We start from the raw sequence: 21,373 nt of genomic DNA on the forward strand, positions 1-21,373 counted from the left end.
AGCTGCAAAAGGGGAAGTCTTTATAGATATTTAAAGCTATGTGAAGCGCAACTAGTATTTTTACAGGAAACACACCTTACACAGGAAGACATAAATAAAATAAACAGTAACAATTATAAAATACTAGTAAGTTCCACCTATAATCAGAAGTGAAGGGGAGTAGTAATTTTGTGGAAAAACACTACTTTAATGCCTAAAATCATAAATACATTCCATGACAACCCAGGAATGTTTTGTCTAGTGACAATATCTATCAATGAAATGATATATACATTAGTGAATATTTATTGGATACCAGGACTAGGTGTTAGAGTGGCCAAACAACACTTAGAAGACATTGTACAATATACCAAAGGCAATTTAATCATAGCTGGAGATTTCAATTGCATTATAAAAGAAACTGACACAAATACTAAAACTACACGTAAGAGATCACCTTTAACAAATTTGCTATCTGAGTTTGTTGAAACTTTTAATATAGTTGACATAAATGAGTATGCTATCCCAGATTCACTATTCTTTACACATTTTTCCCATAGACATAATACATACTCTAGAATAGATAGAGTGTACATAACAAAGGATTTAACCTCTAAATTAAATAAAGTCAAGACAATTTCATGTCCATTTTCGGACCATAACACCATAATGTTTGAGATAGACTTATGTTTCAAGAGAAAGATATCAGTAACAAGAATACCATCTTACATAACAAATCTCAAAGATTTTAAGGAATTTTATATTAAAGAGACACAAACATTCCTAGATATCAATCTTACAAAAGATGTATCTGAAATATATATATATGGGATGCATTGAAAGCATACCTATATGGAAGAGCGGTGGGATGGTATAAAAATAAACAAAAACAGTGGAATAAGGAATTAATGGAATTACAGTCAAAAGTAGATAATTTAAAGCTTGATATTCAAAATGGAAACACCAACTTAATAAAAGAACTAGAAGATACTAATAAAAATACTCAGAGATGCTACACCACAAAACAATGATCAACTTAGAAAAAATTAAACTATGTTACTATTCAATGAACCCTAAAAACCAACGAAGAATAACAAATAGGACTAAAAAGATTATTAAAACAAATCAAATCAAGGAAATACATAATATAGAAACCAAAAGAAAGTATCTGATTTAGAAGGAATACTAGAAGCTTTTAGGCTTTTTTTCATAAACTTAATAATCAAAATGAGAAAACAGAAACACATTCAGCATTGAAAGTTTTTCTCAAAAACAATGTTAAAGTTAGGTTAATAGAGGAGCAGGTACAACTAATAGATAAACAAATAACAATGACAGAACTTAAAGCTGAAGTAAATAAGCTAAAATTAAACAAAGCTCCAGGTATAGATAATATCACCCCAGAAATGTTTAAATTACGATCAAATGAGGCTTTGCTGTTGTTATTGAATGTCTTTACATCAGTTAAAAATGGTAAAGACATTCCTCCTTCTTGGAAGTACACATTAATATCACCAATTCTGAAACAAAATAAAGATCCCAGTGAATGTTCATTATACAGACCCATTTCACTTCTTAATATAGATTATAAAATTTTTATGGCAATACATGCTGCTCGAATAAAACAATTACTACCACTTTTGATAGAGGAGGATCAAACAGGTTTTATAAAAGATAGGAACACTTATGACAACATTAAAATAATTCTTTCCTTAATTGATTATATAAATGTCACAAAAAACAAAATGAATGTTATTAGCTTAGACATAAATAGCGCATTTGATTCAGTGAACTAGGATAATCTGTGGTTAGTTTTAGAAGAATATGGCTTCTCAAACAACTTCACTTTGTTAATAAAATCATTATATGAAAAATCATTGACTTATATAAAACTGGGATCTTGTCTGTCTAAATCTATTAAAATAACTAAGGGCACAAAACAAGGCTGCCCTCTTTCTCCGTTATTGTTTGTGCTAGTCATTGAACCCTTAGCAAATAATATACATATGGATAAAAATATTGAAGGAATACAACTAGACAACAGCCTAGAGCTTAAAATTCAACTTTTTGCTGATGATATTTTAATTACCTTAAAAAATAATAATAGCAGTTTAAAAGCATTATGGGACTCAATTCAAAACTTTCAAAACTTTTCAAGTCTTAAATTTAATGAGAACAAAACAAATGCATTGCTTATAAATACTAATAAAAAAGATCTAAATAAAAAATACCATAAATATATCTCTACCGATAATATAATTAAATACTTGGGAATTATAATAACTAACAACCTAGATACTACAATTGAAACAAATTATAAAGAGACCTTAAATAATATTAAAAATCTAATGCAAAGATGGAATAAATTCTTCTTTTCAATGGAAGAAAGGCTTTATATAATTAAAATGATCATATTTCCAAAAATTCTTTATGTCATACAAGCTTGTTCTTTGCCACCAGATAAATCGCACCTAAAACAATTAAATGATTTAATGGTAAGATTCCTATGGTATCCAAAACAACCAAGGATAGCTATGAAGTATCATCTAGATGATTGGGATATAGGTGGCATAGGTTTACCAGACATAGAAATATCCAAACGAAATAAAATAAAGTCCTGGACTCCACCTTAAGTACAAAATTACTTTTTATGTTTCCAATAACACCACAGATGAGCGCTTTCGTCTAATGACTAGACTTCATCAGATGAAAGCACTGGTACCATTAACAACTTTTATACATTGTATCACATACAACAATTACACCTAATTAACATTTAAAGTGACATTTCTGTTGAACATTGACTTTCCTATTTAAATATATCATAAAAAGTATAAGGCATGTTGATAACTTAAATAAATAAATAAATGAATTTCCACATGTTGTTACACCTTTTTGAACTCCTTTTTAACTTTTTTTCACATTGAATACTCCCTTATGAAGTGTAACTCAAACAGATTACACATTTTCTGCTTTCTTATGCAATACAGATTTTATACTAATATAGTCATTAAGACCTGGTAAAGTATTCGATTTTAACCTAAGTTGCAATAACAGTTCCTTATACAATAATGCATTTTTTATATCACCCCCTCCCCTTAAAAAATCCCTGTTGACTGAGTCAATTATACCAAATTTATATCCTAAAATTGCAAAACAAGATAAACTATGTTTGTACAAAGCACTTGTTTCCTTATGGGTCCTAATGTCGTATAAATATTCATAGATACGCTCCTTAAATGTCCTTTCTGTCTTTCCTATATAATATGCACTGCATCCAGTGCATAAAGCCATATAAACTAGCATTTTGGACTTACAATTCCCTTTAATGAATCTTACCACACTGTTAAGACCATTATTTAACTTAACATTTGCTTCACCATATATATAAGCACAAACGCTACATGCTCCACAGGGAGTGGTAGCCTTATGTAATAAAGATTCCTTTTTCCATTTTCAAAGGTCCTTTTGAAGTTAGTTCCCACTTTGTATGTGAAAACAGGTTGTACCCCCACTAACTGGTGTACCTCTTTGTCAATTTTCATTAAATTCCAATTAGTTTTAATTATTTGTGAAAATGATTCTGAAAACAAGTTATACTGAATAATACATGCTGGACATTTAAGGAGCAACTTAGGTTAAAATTGAATACTTTACCAGGTCTTAATGACTATATTAGTATAAAATCTATATTGCATAAGAAAGCAGAAAATGTGTAATCTGTTTGAGTTACACTTCATAAGGAAGTATTCAATGTGAAAAAAGTTAAAAATGAGTTCAAAAAGGTGTAACAACATGTGGAAATTCATTTATTTATTTATTTAAGTTATCAACATGCCTTATACTTTTTATGATATATTTAAATAGGAAAGTCAATGTTCAACAGAAATGTCACTTTAAATGTTAATTAGGTGTAATTGTTGTATGTGATACAATGTATAAAAGTTGTTAATGGTACCAGTGCTTTCATCTGATGAAGTCTAGTCATTAGACAAAAGTGCTCATCTGTGGTGTTATTGGAAACATAAAAAGTAATTTTGTACTCAAGGTGGAGACCAGGACTTTATTTTATTTCGTTTGGATTGGTCTTGGTTTTATTTTTTTGTATTCTGTTGTTCCTGTCCAGGATTCTACTTTGGTAAACACAGCATGTATTATTCAGTATAACTTGTTTTCAGAATCATTTTCACAAATAATTAAAACTAATTGGAATTTAATGAAAATTGACAAAGAGGTACACCAGTTAGTGGGGGTACAACCTGTTTTCACATACAAAGTGGGAACTAACTTCAAAAGGACCTTTGAAAATGGAAAAAGAGAATCTTTATTACATAAGGCTACCACTCCCTGTGGAGCATGTAGCGTTTGTGCTTATATATATGGTGAAGCAAATGTTAAGTTAAATAATGGTCTTAACAGTGTGGTAAGATTCATTAAAGGGAATTGTAAGTCCAAAATGCTAGTTTATATGGCTTTATGCACTGGATGCAGTGCATATTATATAGCAAAGACAGAAAGGACATTTAAGGAGCGTATCTACGAACATTTATGCGACATTAGGACCCATAAGGAAACAAGTGCTTTGTACAGACATAGTTTATCTTGTTTTGCATTTTTAGGATATAAATTTGGTATAATTCACTCAGTCAACAGGGATTTTTTAAGGGGAGGGAGTGATATAAAAAATGCATTATTGTATATTATATCATGACCCCCCCAAAACGTGCACGCTGATTGGCCAGCGTGCACATTGTAAATCGAGTTATACTAATGGAAAAATGTCCGGTCGCCCGGACTTTTTTTCCATTAGTATAACTCTACTTTTAAAACACTATCTCGCTATGTTAAATGGGTTTAACATAGCGAGACAGCTTTAAAATAAGCAACGGAGATCTCCTTTGCTTATTTTAAAGCTGTCTCGCTATGCTAAACCCATTTAACATAAAGACAGGTTAAAAAAAGCAACGGAGAAAGCAAGATCTCTGTTGCTTTTTACTGTTCGCTATGTTAAATGGGTTTAACATGGAGACAGTTTAAAATAAGCAACGGACATCTCCGTGCTTATTTTAAAGCTGTCTCGCTATGTTAAACCCATTTAACATAGCTAAACAGTAAAAAACGGAGATCTTGCTTTCTCCGTTGCTTTTGCACAACTCTGATGTACTGCAGGCGCAGTACATCAGAACTACCGCGGATGCCAGACATCTGCGGAAAGGCAGTAAACAGGCATTATTATGCCATTATTTAAGAAAAGTAATAGTTTCTTTTCTTAAATAATGTCATATATAATAACTCACTTCTGGGTGTGGGTAATTCTGTATTTACCCACGGTTGGCTTTGTTTGGTCCTCCGGGACCAAATCACGCCAACCGTGGGTAAATCCAGCATTACCCACACCCAGGCGTGGGTTATTGCTATAAGGAACTGTTATGGCAACTTAGGTTAAAATCGAATACTTTACTAGGTCTTAATGACTATATTAGTATAAAATCTGTATTGTATAAGAAAGCAGAAAATGTGTAATCTGTTTGAGTTACACTTTATAAGGAATTATTCAATGTGAAAAAAGTTAAAAAGGAGTTCAAAAAGGTGTAACAACATGTGGAAATTCATTTATTTATTTATTTAAGTTATCAACATGCCTTATACTTTTTATGATATATTTAAATAGGAAAGTCAATGTTCAACAGAAATGTCACTTTAAATGTTAATTAGGTGTAATTGTTGTATGTGATACAATGTATAAAAGTTGTTAATGGTACCAGTGCTTTCATGTGATGAAGTCTAGTCAGTAGATGAAAGCACTCATCTGTGGTGTTGCTGGAAACATAAAAAGTAATTTTGTACTTAAGGTGGAGTCCAGGACATTATTTTATTTTGTTTAGACATAGAAATATATTTGCATTCATCCATTATTAAAACAATATCATTATGGCTAAATACAAAATATACATCAAAATGGAAGCTAGTTCATGAGAGAATCTGGTTAAAATCAGGATGTGTAGTAGCAAATAAGTATACAGATTTCATACCAAACAATTTTCTATGGCTGATGAAGGAATATATGATGATACATAATAATAAAAATATAAGTTCCAAATACAGTACTTATACATTAAAAATTTTCCAAAATCTTATTAATAGCAATCCTAATATTAAAGCATGGTAATTTATTTTATATCCAGTAGCGTACACACAAGGTAATATAATAACATTTAATATGGAAGTAGTCAACATGCTTAAAGAAAAGGGATTAATATATTGGCATCAATTGCTAAACTCTGGAAAACCTCTGACAATAGACCAGATTAAACAGAAATTAAATATGGAAGATAGTTTGTGGTTACATGTACAAGAATTAAGACAGTATATATTAAGCAAACAAGAAACAATGCAACCATCAATAAGACAAAATGTTCCTAACCTTATAGAACATATAATATTGCTAATGAAACAACCCATTACTGGAAAGGGATACTTATCATCTATTTATAAAACAAACAAAAAAATAAAAATGCATAATAATGACAAAATATGGAATTATTATAGATCAGTTAATGGACATGTGCCAAATGACAGAGATAAAAAACTAATTATTCTCTCTCCAAAGCAGACATCACTTTCATTACATTGGAGACTTTTTACATGGCAATTCATACACAGATCTTATGTAACCCCTCATAAAATGGAACTTATGTTTAAGAAAAATATTGGCTGCTGGAGATGAGATTTATCAATAAAAGCAGACTGGCAACATATGTTCTACAAATGCCATTTGATTAAACCATATTGGGATAAAATAAATTATTTTCTGCAAATGGTATTCAATGATAAATTCCAGATTTCCAAATCTATTATTTTATTTAATGTACCTGTACCCGACTGTGTGCCAAGAACAAAATATGTAATCTTATGAACTCTCCTAGCTATTGCAAGGAAGAACATTACATCAAACTGGAAATCCAAAGCTTCTCCAACTTTTAAGCAATTCATGAATATGGTGTCAGCAGTATCGCAATTGGAAATGAACACTATTAAAGGAAGAACTGAAAGAACTACATCATTATACATAGCATGGCAAAAAGTAACTGAAATACTGGAGAATAATGACTGCAGCAGATTATAATCAGGAAACAATTGTATAGAAAGTCAATTATATGTCAACAATAGACACCCTTGTAAATACTTTATTTTGGTTTTAATGTTTGATATCTGTTTAGAGGTTTTAGCCTACCTTTTTAAATAATTTGTAAATACTTCATTGTCATAAATAACCTGCATTCATCTTTTCTTGTTTTTAGAAATGAATAAAAATATTTAAAAGAAAAACAGTTATTTAATTGCCAGCTTGTTATAGTAACAGTTTTCCATAGTGAGATAAACAAGTTTAGGAAGACATACTAGCCTATTGTGTTAGCTAATCATATGCTGGGGGAGGTAAAAAAGGGGTACTAATTAAGCGTCATAGATATTAACTATTGTTACTTCAAAAACTCAAACTAGTTGAAAAGGAAGATGGGTAATTTGGGAGGGAACAGTAAACAACAAAGCCCGAGTGACAGGGAATATATATGCTCCCAGTACAGATGATGAGGGGTTTTATACTGATTTTTTAATGATTTGGTAAGATGTCACCAGTCTTTCATAGTTTAGTCTGCTGAGAACAACAATTTCATTGTACTGTTAAATGCTCAACTGGATAGGCTTTACCAAAAAAAAAAAAAAAAAAAAACAGAAAACCATTTAAATTGCAAAATGTTATCAAAGACCTAGATGGAAAGGAAAGTCCTGGAACATTTTAAAGGCAAGATATACTCAGTGGATGTATTAGGTCTATATCTTTTGGAATATTTTCCAGTGACATTGAGACTAGCCCTGACCCAACAGACTACAAAGTTTAGAATTGGAGATGGGCATATTTTAGATGGCCTTCAGACACAGATAAAAGAGTGGCACAAACATTTCAGAAGCTGTTCATTGTAATATGAAACAAAACACCATTTACAATGCGTTATAGAGGTAAGGCTGCAAGTTAGCAATTAGAGCAGACTTAATTGAATTAGAAGGTGTTATGAGGAGAAACAAGGAACTGAAAGTTACAAAGAAGTGTTATTTAACATGATGATGTGAAAGAGCAAAGAATGTTAAGCTTGTCCCTAGAAATATCTCTACTGGAAACTTCAAAGGAAAAAGATGAAATTATATGCAAGGGTCAGTTCTGCTGGGTGAAAAGAGTGGGTGATCCACGGTGTATATCTTGGCCACTAACCTCAGGAATTAGAGATGATACAGGGGATACAGTCATGCAAGGCAGTCTTTTTAGAGAGGGTTTATGTAAGCACTTTGCAGCAATGTATTCTTCCAATGGTAATTTCTGGCAGTTTAAGAATTTCCAATATCTTTAGAAGAGTGAGAGGTTCTTAACAGCCCAGTAACTGTTAAAAAAGTAACTAAAGCAGTTTCTAGACTGACTCATCACACGACCCCATGGACTGGATTCCCAGATGGATTTTATTAGTGGGGAGTGCAGAGTTGATCTAGACTTTGTCCAGGATATATAATTCCACTGTAATTATTCCATCATGAAGATCTGATTACAATCAAGCTGTAATTACTCTTATCCCCAACTGGGAGTAGGATATCTTGCTCTTTTGAGTGATTTTCAACCAATTTCTCTTACTCCTGTGGATTGGTAATTTTTTCCATAATTTTAGCCAATGGATTACAGAACCGGTTGCTGAAACTGATCAGCGGAAGGCAAGAATGGTCTTGTACAGGGAAGGGATGTTGCTGTTAACTGGTGGGAACTTATGAGTTTTCCTCAGTGACAGAAGAGTACAGATAATAAAGTAGGTATTGTCCTGTTTAATACCCAAAAGCATTTGATCAGTGGAGTGTTATTTTCTATTTCAGGTCTTACAGCAGACGGACTGTGGTGATAGGTTTATAGGATGGATTAGAGAGTTATAGACTTTTCCAACTTTTAGAGTTTTGGTTAATGAGGGACTGTCAAATTCTTAGAATATTTGTAGAGGATCTAGGCAGGGTTGTCCCCTCTCTCCAGCTTTTTTCTTTTGGTCAATGAAGAATTAGCTTTTCAGGTAAGAACAGGATAGGCACTCAAACTGACGTGGATGGGTAAACTAATGCTTGTCCTATGCTTGCGGATGATTGTGGCAGCTAAGTAGTTACTTACCTGGAGTAATAAGGAAAGTTATGGAGGTCTCCCCCTTGTTTGGAGAGGTTTCAGGTTTGATTTTTAATCCCTTTGAATCTGTAATAATGGCAAACAAATAAATTTATCAACTGCTTTGAAAATTTTTATGCCTGTAAAGACAGGGGGCATGTATCTGCGGTTGCAGCTTAGATTCTATCCAATGGACACAGTGGAGGCTAATTTTAGGAGCTTATAATAAAAGTACAGAGTTTATTACCTAATCTGAGCAACTTTAATACAATCCAAGGCAAGGTCCAAGACGTTCAGACCATGATATTACCTCATATATTGTACATGGCAATAAATATTTTATTCTCCCTATCCCATACATCTGTGTAGCTCTTTCAAACAAAGATTAATCATGTTATATTGGATTGGTACACAAATTTTAGCATCATTGGCTTACCTTCTTCATTTCTTTAGTGGGCTGGGGGTATCTTAATTAGAGAAATATTTATTGGCATTCCAACTGAGTTACCTGTACACCAGATAGAGGTTGGTGATGAAAGGGATCATTTGAGAATGAATCTTCTTAATTATGAGCCACTTAATATCCCAGGTTCATAGTTTCATAGGTGTTTATTAGGCCACAAGGGCCTTTTTAAACCTAGCCATGCATCCCAAATTTCTGACAAGTTCTGATACCCTTGATAAGTGTAAGCAGGGGCTTGGAAGATGAAACATTGGGTCCGGTGTCTGGAGGTTTACTATATCACTATTGCGGCTTTACATATAAGACTAATGAGGCTTATGGGTCTGTAGTTTCCAGGCTCTGTAGATGACCTATCTTTGTGCAGAGGGATGACTGTTACTGTTCTCCATTTATGAGGCACAAAATCTGTTTGGAGGCTATAGCTAAATAGCAATTCCAGAGGCCCCAGTAGGTTCATGTTTCATGCTATCTAAAAATCATCCTGAGATATTGTCTGGGCCCATTGATGCAGTGTTCCTGTGTTAGAGAGAGCATTAAGGACCTGCTCCCTAGTGATAGAAGGGGGAGATATATTTGATGGTATTTCCTGAGGGAAGGTTGAAAGGGAGAGAGAGGAAAAGTTGGAGCTGAATTTACCGGCCAGTAGGTTTGCTATATCAGTTGTCTCAGTATAGACAACCCCATTTACAATGAGCTCAGCACACAATTGCGTATTGCCTTTGAGGTTGTGGACATAGCTAAAGAATGCCTTGTGGTTGTCTTTGGCCTGGGAGGTGAATGGTTAAGACTGATTCAGCAAGAAAGCTTGTATGTAGGAGATAAGAGGTGGGGAAGGGTTCCATCTGAGTTTATTTGAAATCTCCTAGAGGTGCATAGAGAAATTAATAGTAAGAACAAAAAGTATTTTGATAACATGGTATCACTAATGAATGAACATCCTAAAGGCATGTTAACAATCCAATAATAAGCAAAGAGTAAATATTACACAAAAGTAATTGAGTAACCCAGTACTAAAAACAAAAATACTTCAATCGTGATAACCATAAAGTATTAAAATTCTCATAATTTAACTGCCCTGATCTTTAAAAAAACTGGAACTAGAAATATTGTCATTAAGCCCAGGGAACTTGCCTGCATTCAGTTTGAGTTGCCATAACAACTCCTTGAATTCTAATCTAGTTTTCCAGGGGCCACTCCTGGGGCAGCAAAACACATGCCCCAAAACAAAGAAGAGATACCTGCTGGCAGAACAAGTGGTAATAGCTGATAAAGTGCATTGGCCTCATTAAAATGAGTCACATTGTACATGTGCCCTTAAATGTGCTTCCTCAAAGTTCTTTCCATTTTGCCAGTATAAAAACTGGTGCAGGTTGTACATATGGGCAAATAAATGACCCCTCTGCTGTTGCAATTAAAATGTCCATTGGACTTGATAATAAAATCCCTGGCCTCCAAATAAAAGTCATGAGAGTCAAACATAAATTCACATTGATTGCAAAAAACTCATTTAAGAGAGCCTAACCTTTTGATACTTCTAAAAGGATTCACATAAACAGGGTGATTCTCTAAAATTTATTTTAAATTTCTACTCCATTTCCTGACAAAAAACAGGAACAATATTATTTAACACTGGGGTGTGGGTTAGAACCCCCCAGTATTTATTGACAGTCTCATCAATTTCCCTAAAAATAGAATTAAAGGTATAGACAAAGGCATTATTAAAAGATTTGTTCCCTTGGGGATCAACCGGCTGCATGTTTGCATCCACTCCAAGAATGGGGGAAAACTTACTGTTCTGACCATTCATGACCTCGGTGGCCAGTTGGTCAGTCAAGCTGGTAGGGTAACCCCTTTCATCAAATAACTGTTTGATAAAATTCATTTCCTGGACAAAATATTCTTGATCAGAGGTCATTCTGGATGCCCTAATCATCTGGCCCTTTACAATACCCTTATTTTGATAGAAGGGGTGTTCACTTGAATAATGCAGGTACGGATCTGAAAAGGTGTGCAGAATTTGAGTCTGGAAGAGAAATCCCTTTTGCAATTTCTGTTATTATGGATGTTATAGACTATGAGGCCCATATGTTCAGAATCTTGGGAGATGATGAAAAATATATTATCGTGTGAACAAACAAGATAAACATTGTCTACTCCAAGATAGACTTTTGTGACAATGATCATTTCTTTCAAGGGGGGATTGATGAAAAGTTGTTGGACTTCCTGTGTGTTGAAAAGCCCTGCATGTGATGCCCCAACACTGGCCCAGTAATCAAGGATCCTCAATCCTCACCACTGGCAACAGTGGGGGATGTACACACTGGGAAGATGACAAGTACACACACACAGTAAAGTGCTATTTCCCTTAAGAGCACACAGAGATCACAGTCAGTCCAGGGCTGTCTTCTCCCTCTTTCTCCAGATCCCCAATAAGACTCCCCACTGGCACAGCTATAGTGTTGAGATCTCAGCTGAGTGTCCAAGCTAAGACGTCCAGCACCCTCTCTATCCAATCAGTGCCTTGTATCCCTGCCCAAGTAGCTGACACACACATGAGATTTGATTTATACACACACACACACACACACACACACACACACACACACACACACACACACACCTGGGAAAGGCTGGCACAGGTTTACTAGCTATGTCTCCTTCTGCCCAATTATAAGGTAGTTTTCACTGCCACCAGCCAGCTCCATATCAACTTCTTTAAGGCCCTTAAAAAAGGGTGTCCAGTCTTACTGTGTAATGTTACTATTAATAAAGATAGCAGTTTGACCAAATGAATAGGCTATTAGGAGTAGCCCACAGTCTCACTAAATAGATATGCAAGTACTCTAAGAGCTTAATTATGTCTCACAGATATCAGCCACAATGATAAATTTAAATACATTTAATAATAAATAATAAAAGAACAAGACAATACTCAGTAAGTAATCGGTTACATCAGAGTTCAGAATCACAGGAAATATTTAACACAACATTCCAAGATAGTATCAAATAAATAAAGAACACATCTAAGCTATACTTTACTATATTCCTATCTGAATCTAAAAGAGTTACTATGCCCTAAAAACTTAAATACAGAACAACAAAAAGGCATACGTGGTGAGTGGATGTTTCAAGTCAAAGACAAAATACAAAATGCCCTCTCTCTCTCTCTCTCTCTCTCTCTCTCTCAGAGAGTTCTTAAATTAATATCTCAAATATTGCTGGTGGGATACTTGCAGGATGACATCACTTTTGTCATCTGACTATCCCAGTTGAAAACCCCATTGCTAGAAACTGCCAACATATTAGCATCTCCCTTGTAAAAATACATATATCTCAGATCTTTACAACTGCTTGAAGACATAAAACAATAAAACACTTACAATAACATGGAGAAGGCTCCCTAGTTTTAAACATCCAGTCTCCTTGCTGCATTGAAACTAACTTTTATAGCACAATCATAAAATAATTTAATTTCAACTATTTTCTTGAAGTTTTGCAAGTTCACCCTCTATATTCTAGTTCCCAGTGTTAAAACATATATATTTGCACAGGTTCCTATCAGTTCATCGAAACTTCAGCAGTTTGAACATCATATGTTCGAACTGTGAAGTTCAAAAACTGATTATTGTGAAGCCGCGAAACACCAAATTCTTTCCCAGGGAAAAAATTTGGTTGGCCATTTCTGTGGCTTCGCAATTTTCAGCACTGTGGTGGAAAGTTACAGGTCGGGTTCAGGTAAGTGTGCGATTGTGCAGATGTTGGGGTTAGGGCACGGGTTAGTTGAGTTAGTGTTAGGTCGCGGGTGAGGTGGGTATGCGATAGTGATAGACTTTAGGGTTAGGGTGGGATAGGTGAGTTAGGGTTAGGGTGCAGGTCATGTGGGTGTGCGATAGTGACAGACTTTAGGGTTAGGGCGAGACAGGTGAGTTAGGGTTATGGTGCGGGTCAGGTGAGTGTGCGATAGTGACGGACCTTAGGGTTAGGGTTTGGGTTAAGGTAAGTGGATAGATAGTAGTGTATGTACAGTTTAGTGTAGGGTTAGATGTAGGATTTTAAGTGTATGTGTGTGAATTGCTGTTTTTTGGTGTGCTTGTGTTGTGTGTGTGTTTCCTGGAACAGTGATTTATTTCCCTAGGGAAAAAAAAAATCACTGTTCTAAGCCTTCGATGGTTTTGCACTTCGAGGTTAGAAGTTGGAACATATGGTGTTCGAACTTCTGCCATTTCATCGAAGTGATATAGACCACATTTGCACAGATACAATAGTTTATATACATTTGTGTTCTAATTCAGCAGGGAACAATGTGGTCACACATCTAGTCTAACTACTGTACAAACCCTGTTCAACACATACTTCTGAACCAGAAGTTTAATATACACATAACATACAGTTCTAATACATTTGCAAGAAAAGCATATGAATCATGTTGATATTCACAAATGATATATGATTATTTACAAAATTCCAGATAGCTGTGCTGGCAGTATCTCCTTCTGTCACACTTCTATAAAAATCATATTAATATTCACAAATGACATATAATTATTTACAAAATTCCAGATAGCTGGGCTGGCAGTATTTCCTTTTGTGACATAAGACATAACAAGGAATAACAATAAAATCAGAAAAGAAGGCAAATAGAGGCAGAAGGCAGTTGGCATGCACATGGAGAGAGTAAGAGAAAGAATAGGTGGAGGGAGAAAGACATGGAGGTAGGTGAGCAGAAGAAATATGGAGACTGAGAAAAGAGGTGAAAAATGGAAGGACAGTGGGAAAAGATGGGTGACCTACAGTGGTCAAAGTTGTCTTCTTTTTGTTAAAACAACAATCTAGTGGCTAAGCAAGGCCCCATTGCTAGCAACAAACTCATACTTAAAGGATAATTTATTTTTTATTTTACATTTGTTAACTGGGAAAGTCTGACTTGGAAGCCAGTTTTCAATGGAGACCTGGGGAGAAAGGCTCCAGATGCATGTCTGTGTAATGTGGGAGGAAACCGGAGCACCCAGAGGAAACCCACACAAACACAGGGAGGACATGCAGACTCTGCACAGAAGGAACCCCAGCTGAGAATTGAACCAGAGAACCTCTGGCTGTGAGGCAACAAACTCTACCACTGCACCACTACACCGTCCAATAATCCCTATTATGTTAACAAACAAGTGCTGAGGTAAGTTGGCAATACAATTCTGCAGCTATTCACATATATCTAGTACATTCAGGCGTCTGCTTTGAAAGTGATAACTTCTTCTCCTTTTGGCTTTTCCTGTTAGGGGTCACCAATGCAGAACAATGATCAGCAGAATGATTGGCAGTGGAGTTATATGGTGTCAAGTTCCCACCCCGGTGCCCTACCTTTCATAGAAGTCACGCACACACACACACACACACACACACACACACACACACACACACGCACACACAAGCGTGCACACGCACACACATGCACACACGCACACACGCACACACACACGCACACACACGCATGCACACGCACACGCACACACGCACACACACACACACACGCACACACACACACACACACACACACACACACACACACACACACACACAGTGTCAATTTAGATTGTCCAATCCACTTGCAACATGTCTTTGGGATGTGGGAAGAAAGCAGAGCACCCCGAGGAAACCCATGCAGGGAGGACATGCAAACCCCACACAGAAGGCAACCCAGCTGGGAATTGAACCAGATAACCTCTTGCTGTGAGGCAGCAATGCTAACCTCTGCACCACTGTGGCCGCCCTTGCACCACCATGGCCACCCTTTGAAAGTGATAACTACTGATTAATATTTATTTTTATTTTACTTCATACTTCTTTTCAGATGCATGAACAACACATTTTTATTCAAAGTGAGGTCCCTACTTATGGAAAAAGTGTCGGAATTAAAATCAGATGGTGGCCACTTCTTTACAGATCATAATATATATTTATTGTCTTAAAACACAGTTTAAGTAAATGATTGTAGCATGTCATCTGAGTGGTAAAGGTTGCTCACCGTGTATGAAATTAAAGTATACAGTTTCTTTTGGGAGTCAGAAGTCAGGCATTTGAATGCAGTGTTTAGTCCAGTTGATTTTACAAAATATTATTAACAGAATATCATTACCACACTTCTGGAGAAGTTGGCCCCAGAGGAGCATTGCTGGTTGTACATATTAGATGCTGGTAAGTTCCCCATGTTTTTATCAATAAGAAGAAAAGGGATGGTTCTTAGACTCTACAGCTGGATCTTGACATCTGGTAGGTTACAGTTAGAAAATGCATGCCAAAATGAATTTAAAGGAAGTTACTAGTGCAGTCTGCCTTGAAGTTTAAATAATCAGTGTTCAGCTACCAAACAAAAGTACAAACCAAGGTAAAGAAATAACTCAATTGTCATTATGTTATGTTAACTAGACAGTCGAGGTAACTCTTAATTGATTTGGTTGGCCAGCATATTGCTGTTATGGAAATGCTGTTATGTTACATCCCAGTTGTCTAGGAATGAAAGTTTACTTTCAAGGCCAGGTTGTCTTAGCTTATCCACTCATTATAGTACTTATTTACAACATTCAGCCAAAGTCTGTGAAGACAAGACTTTCTCCTATTAATAGTGGGCTGTCTTCCCTTTATAAGTTTGCCATGCCTGCTGCGTCCTGTCCAGTCATGACAGTTCTTCCTCAATGTACTAGGTAAGCACCGAAGCATGAAGGGGTGTGCACTGCATGAATATTACCACACTCCCACGAGTGTTGTGAATCAAGATCCCAAAGGATGAGTGCCTGACAAGTTTGTGGGATGTAGCAGTTCCATGGAATAGAGGGAGAGATACCTGACTACAGCCCATATGACCCATGTTTGACTAGCACTTTGGGCACTGAAGGAGAAAGACTTTTGCTAGCTTACCCCCCTGTCTCTATGGAGAGGGTTTGGAAACATACATGCAAGCATGCATGTGTACCCTATGCCATGGTTCCTGGTGGAGACCTGGAATCAGTTAACATGGTGTGTTACATACCCAACTGATATCCATAAACCTAAGAGTGTCTACAAAATATCCCAATCACACACTGGAAATTCTAGCTTTGCTAGATTTTTCTTTTTGTGTTTTTAACTAATTGGTTTTCCTGTGTGACCTTTTTAAACGTTGTTTTAGTTTTAGTTGGGACATTTTGTAGACACCTTTATGGATATCAGTTGAGTATGACTACTCTGTGTTTCCAAAAGTCAAACATTCCTCTTATGCTGTGCTGATGATGTCATAAGAAGGCAGAAATATGCATGCCCACGGCTAGAGGGGTTTGACTTTATTGGCCTGAAATTGTCCATAAAATGATTTAAAAGTAAAAGTAAAAGAAAAAAGTCATGAACATTCAGAATTGCCATTTAGCTGAAACACCTGATATCCTTAAAGGATAATTTACATATATCCCATGTTGCCTCTGATTCAAGAGGTTTAAGGTATCACACAGTGGAAATTCTAGCTTTGCTAGATTTTTCTTTTTGTGTTTTTAACAAATTTGTTTTCCTGTGTAACCGTTTTAATCACGGTAAAGTATTAGGAAATTTCTTAGTATATTGCATGCACTGACATGTCTCATTCTTTTAAATAGTATAGCTACTTGCATTCTTCATGTCTTAGTAGATTTTATTTTTGTTCCAGATTTAGGGAATGACATTTTGAGATTTTACCACTCACACCTGTCTAATAATGAATACTTCATGTGATATACCATTCATTCATTCCCAGCTTTGTTGTTCTTGGCCTTCTTAATGGCACATTTTATTTCAGTGTGTGTGTGTGTGTGTGTGCGTGTGTGTGTGTGTGTGTGTGTGTGTGTGTGTGTGTGTGGGGGGGATTCAGGAGAAATTTTAGATAAAGCTATATAGATTATAGCATTTATTAAATGGACTCGATATGAATTAATGATTCAAGAGTATCTCAGATATAGCCAAATGCTGCCTAACTGCAATCATAGTATCTGATAAAGCTATACATGTGATGACAGGTAAGCTGGATCTCTTAATAATCCATATTTTTATTCTAATTAAACAATAAACACGCACTCTTTCAAGACAGTATCAGATGTTGCATGGTTATCTACTAAGCTGTAAGTACAGTGTACTTAAGAAGGCACTAATACAACACAGGAATTTTAAAAACAATAATTACAATTGTTTGAAAAGCAAGTGTGTAAATGAAAGTATGTGAATATATACTAAGTCGGAGACTAACGTATCTCATAGTATTACTCCTATTCCAAAGTACATCCATCTTGGAATTAATATGTGTTAGTGTCTGAAGTGTACAGGCACATCCACCACAACAGAGGATTGGGGAAGGCACACAGCAAATTTTAAATTCACTCTAATTCATTGTAAAAGTGAGATTGTTTTCTAGAAGTTGTGGGGCTGACAATTAATGGTGTTGACAGAGAACTAAATATACCACTGCAATTATACAATGACTGGCTATTAATATTAAAAAATGAGCATTCTGATTGGCCAACCCAACCAGCGTGCCTGTTGTAAATCCAGGAATATACCAATGGAAAAGGTCTGGTCACCCGGACTTTTTCCCATTAGCATATCTCACAATTGTTTCACTTTTCTTTTTTTAAAACAAACAAAAAAAGAAAATGGAAGACCTGAAACAAACAAGAGAGACAGCGCAGACAAAAATAAAAGGATAATCAGGTATGTTCTGCAAAACTTTAGAAACTTACCTGATTATCCTTTTATTTTGTCTATCCCAGCTCTCCCTCATTCGTTAAAAGTCTCCCGGTTTCTTTTAAAAAGAATGGAGATCTTCCTTTCTCTGTTGCTTCCTTTGCACAGCACTGATGAACTGTGTAAGCGTGGGAACACAAGTCCCATATGCATGCGCAGTACATCAGAAAAAGCCCCAGCATACCACAAAACCATGGAAGAGCACCATGGAGGCATTATTCAAAGACTTTATTTAAGAAAAGTAAGTACTTTGTTTCTTAAATAATGTCATTGTATAACAGCAATAACTGACTCCGTGGTTGTGGTTTACTGAAATTTACCCACGGTTGGCTTTATTTAATCACTCGGGCTTCGCCCTCATGATTAAACCACACTAACTGTGGGTAAATCTTCAATATGCCACACCATGTCGTCGGTTGTTGCTTAATTAAATATTACTCGTCTTGTAACTAAGTTTGCAATGAAACTGCCACAAGTATGTAAACATTCAAAATTGCTCTTAATTAAGGCTATTTTATAGTTTTGTATTTGCCATTTGTTCTTCATATTATTTTACTTCTCAGATTGACAGTACTGTTTGTTTGGTTGTTTGCTTTCTTGTTTATTTATTTATTTATTTATTGTGTTTGTTTGGATACAGTATCAAAAAACTGTATCCAATTCTCTTACTGCATGATTACAAGTGAACTAGAAGTAACAAATTATTGTATTACCTTTTGTACAAATAAGCATACACAAAAAGTGCAGCTATCAGAATATTTCCCTCAGTACTACATTTATCCACAGGCAAATCTGAAGTACAGTTTATGAGGCTCTGCATTCAATGATTTAACTGAATGATTTCATATTATGTAAATTGCCCCTTCCCCAAATATGCCTTTCACTGCTTATGAAATGTTCTTGGAACTATACGCCATCATAATTTGGTGTACTGCTTTATTGCAGTTCTGCTGTATGTCAGGTCTCCCTTACACACACACACACACACACACACACACACACACACACACACACACACACACACACACACTCACGCATGCACACACACACACACACACACACACACACACACACACACACACACACACACACACACACACACACACACACACACACACACACACACACACACACACACACACACACACACACACACACGCACACACACACACACACACACACACACACACACACACACACACACACACACACACACACACACACACACTCAATCATAATGTTTGTCCTAAATCAAAAATGAAAATTGACCGATTTTTTTTCCAGTTATAATATAATGTTTGTGCCTTAACAAATAAAAAGGATCATGCTTACACATCTGAGGTGTCTTAGATTTGATTTATGTTATACTTTTGAAAACACCCTACCTCTATAATTATATATGCATGCATGCTGTTTTTAGTACATATGCATCATATATGCATGCATGCATATTATTTTTATTACATATGCATGAAGTAGCTGATTAGAACTGTCATCTTTCCTGATCAGCAAGTCTGTGAGATTATGATTGTTTTTTCATAACTTTCTACTGTCCCAAGAAACAGAGGCACACACATCTGAGACAGTGACAGCATCCACAGGGAGGGTTTATGGGATTCTGCATTCACTTTCAGACATGACAGTGATTTACATCAGCTCATGTCTTTGTTTAAAGTGTATAGGCCATATTCTAAAATAAGTGTAAGTAACAAACCTTTCAAACTGGATATAAACTCTCTATCATATATATCAAATTATAATTTTCAATAAAGAAATTGTTATTTTTGTATTTTATTTTGTTGGTGAGGATTATGTCCAGAATACTTTTTCTCAAAACTGAAAATCTCTGCCCTGACATCATGAAAGACTAAATCCATAATACCTCACTACCTCATTTAATGCATAGATCATGAATTCCCACATCAAATGCATCAGAAGTAGTTTCTTACTTCCTAGAAACATAAGTTGTCAAGTAGTTCTTGTAGATGGAACACGTGACACTGAAAGTGAGCATGCGATGATGCAGTTGTGGAACCACAATGTAAATAAGAAGCAGCTCATCTGAAAGGATAAGCTGCTTTTTTGATAAACCACAATGCATTGCAGTTGTATATCATTGCTCATTATCTACCATTACATCAATTTTGTGGATGTGGTTAAAGCAAAAAATTATTAAATGGTGAAACAAAAAAAAACAGCACACTATAATCTTTCTTTTTTGCAAAATCAGTTGCAACATTAACTGCAGTGAGAAATGAAAATGAATTGCAAAACAAAGATGACTCCAAACATGGTCAATATACTTTAAGCACAGTATTTTATGCAAAGGTTATGGTTTTAACTACAAGTCTATTATTTTAAATTTAGTTGTGCTCTAGAAGAAGTTATTGTTAAAGAAGCTGGACTTTTCATGATTAAAGATTAACATAATGCAGTTTTGCTCCATCTTCCAAGACTGAAAATGTTTATGCTAACAGCAGCAATTTGCTTTATATTAGGTAATAACTGCATATGGAACACCAGTGCTGGAAAATAAATTGGCGCGTTCACAGCCTCGTTATGTAGTCCTACCTATGCTTCACAGATTGTTATGCTGTATTGCCTACATAGCAGGGCAATAAGATAAAAATAAGATAACAGAGCATGAACCAAACAAACACAATAAAGTGGAGCTGCCAGTGGAAATAATACAACTTTGTAAACACCTCCAATTCAAATTAGTCATCAAATATCTAAAGAACTTAATTTCTTATACTGAATATTCAGAAAAAAATGAAAAATGAACCAGAGATGACAAATGGTAATAGATTTTCTTAATGTAAAAAGGGATACAATTTCATCTTCGATTCTTACATTCCCCACAGTAAAAAAATGCCTAAAATAACAAAATCCCATATACAGGAATGAATAAAATGTAGTTTAGCATTGAAATCAAATTTATAATTCATGAGATCTGTATGACTAATTATGATCTTGACAGTACTTCAGAAAAGTTTGGGCTTCCAGGTTCA

The 21,373-nt window shown here is 35.3% G+C and overlaps 1 protein-coding gene across 1 annotated transcript in view; it reads right to left on the reverse strand.

Moving 5' to 3' along the window:
- The window catches only part of LOC122795764 (5-hydroxytryptamine receptor 7-like), a 206,317-nt gene that overhangs the window by 177,804 nt on the left and 7,140 nt on the right, over nt 1-21,373 (reverse strand). The gene's annotated exons all lie outside the window — the stretch shown is intronic.

Source organism: Protopterus annectens, chromosome 2.part2, assembly GCF_019279795.1.
Source record: "Protopterus annectens isolate FY-2018-M chromosome 2.part2, PAN1.0, whole genome shotgun sequence".
Classification (NCBI taxonomy): domain Eukaryota; kingdom Metazoa; phylum Chordata; order Ceratodontiformes; family Protopteridae; genus Protopterus; species Protopterus annectens.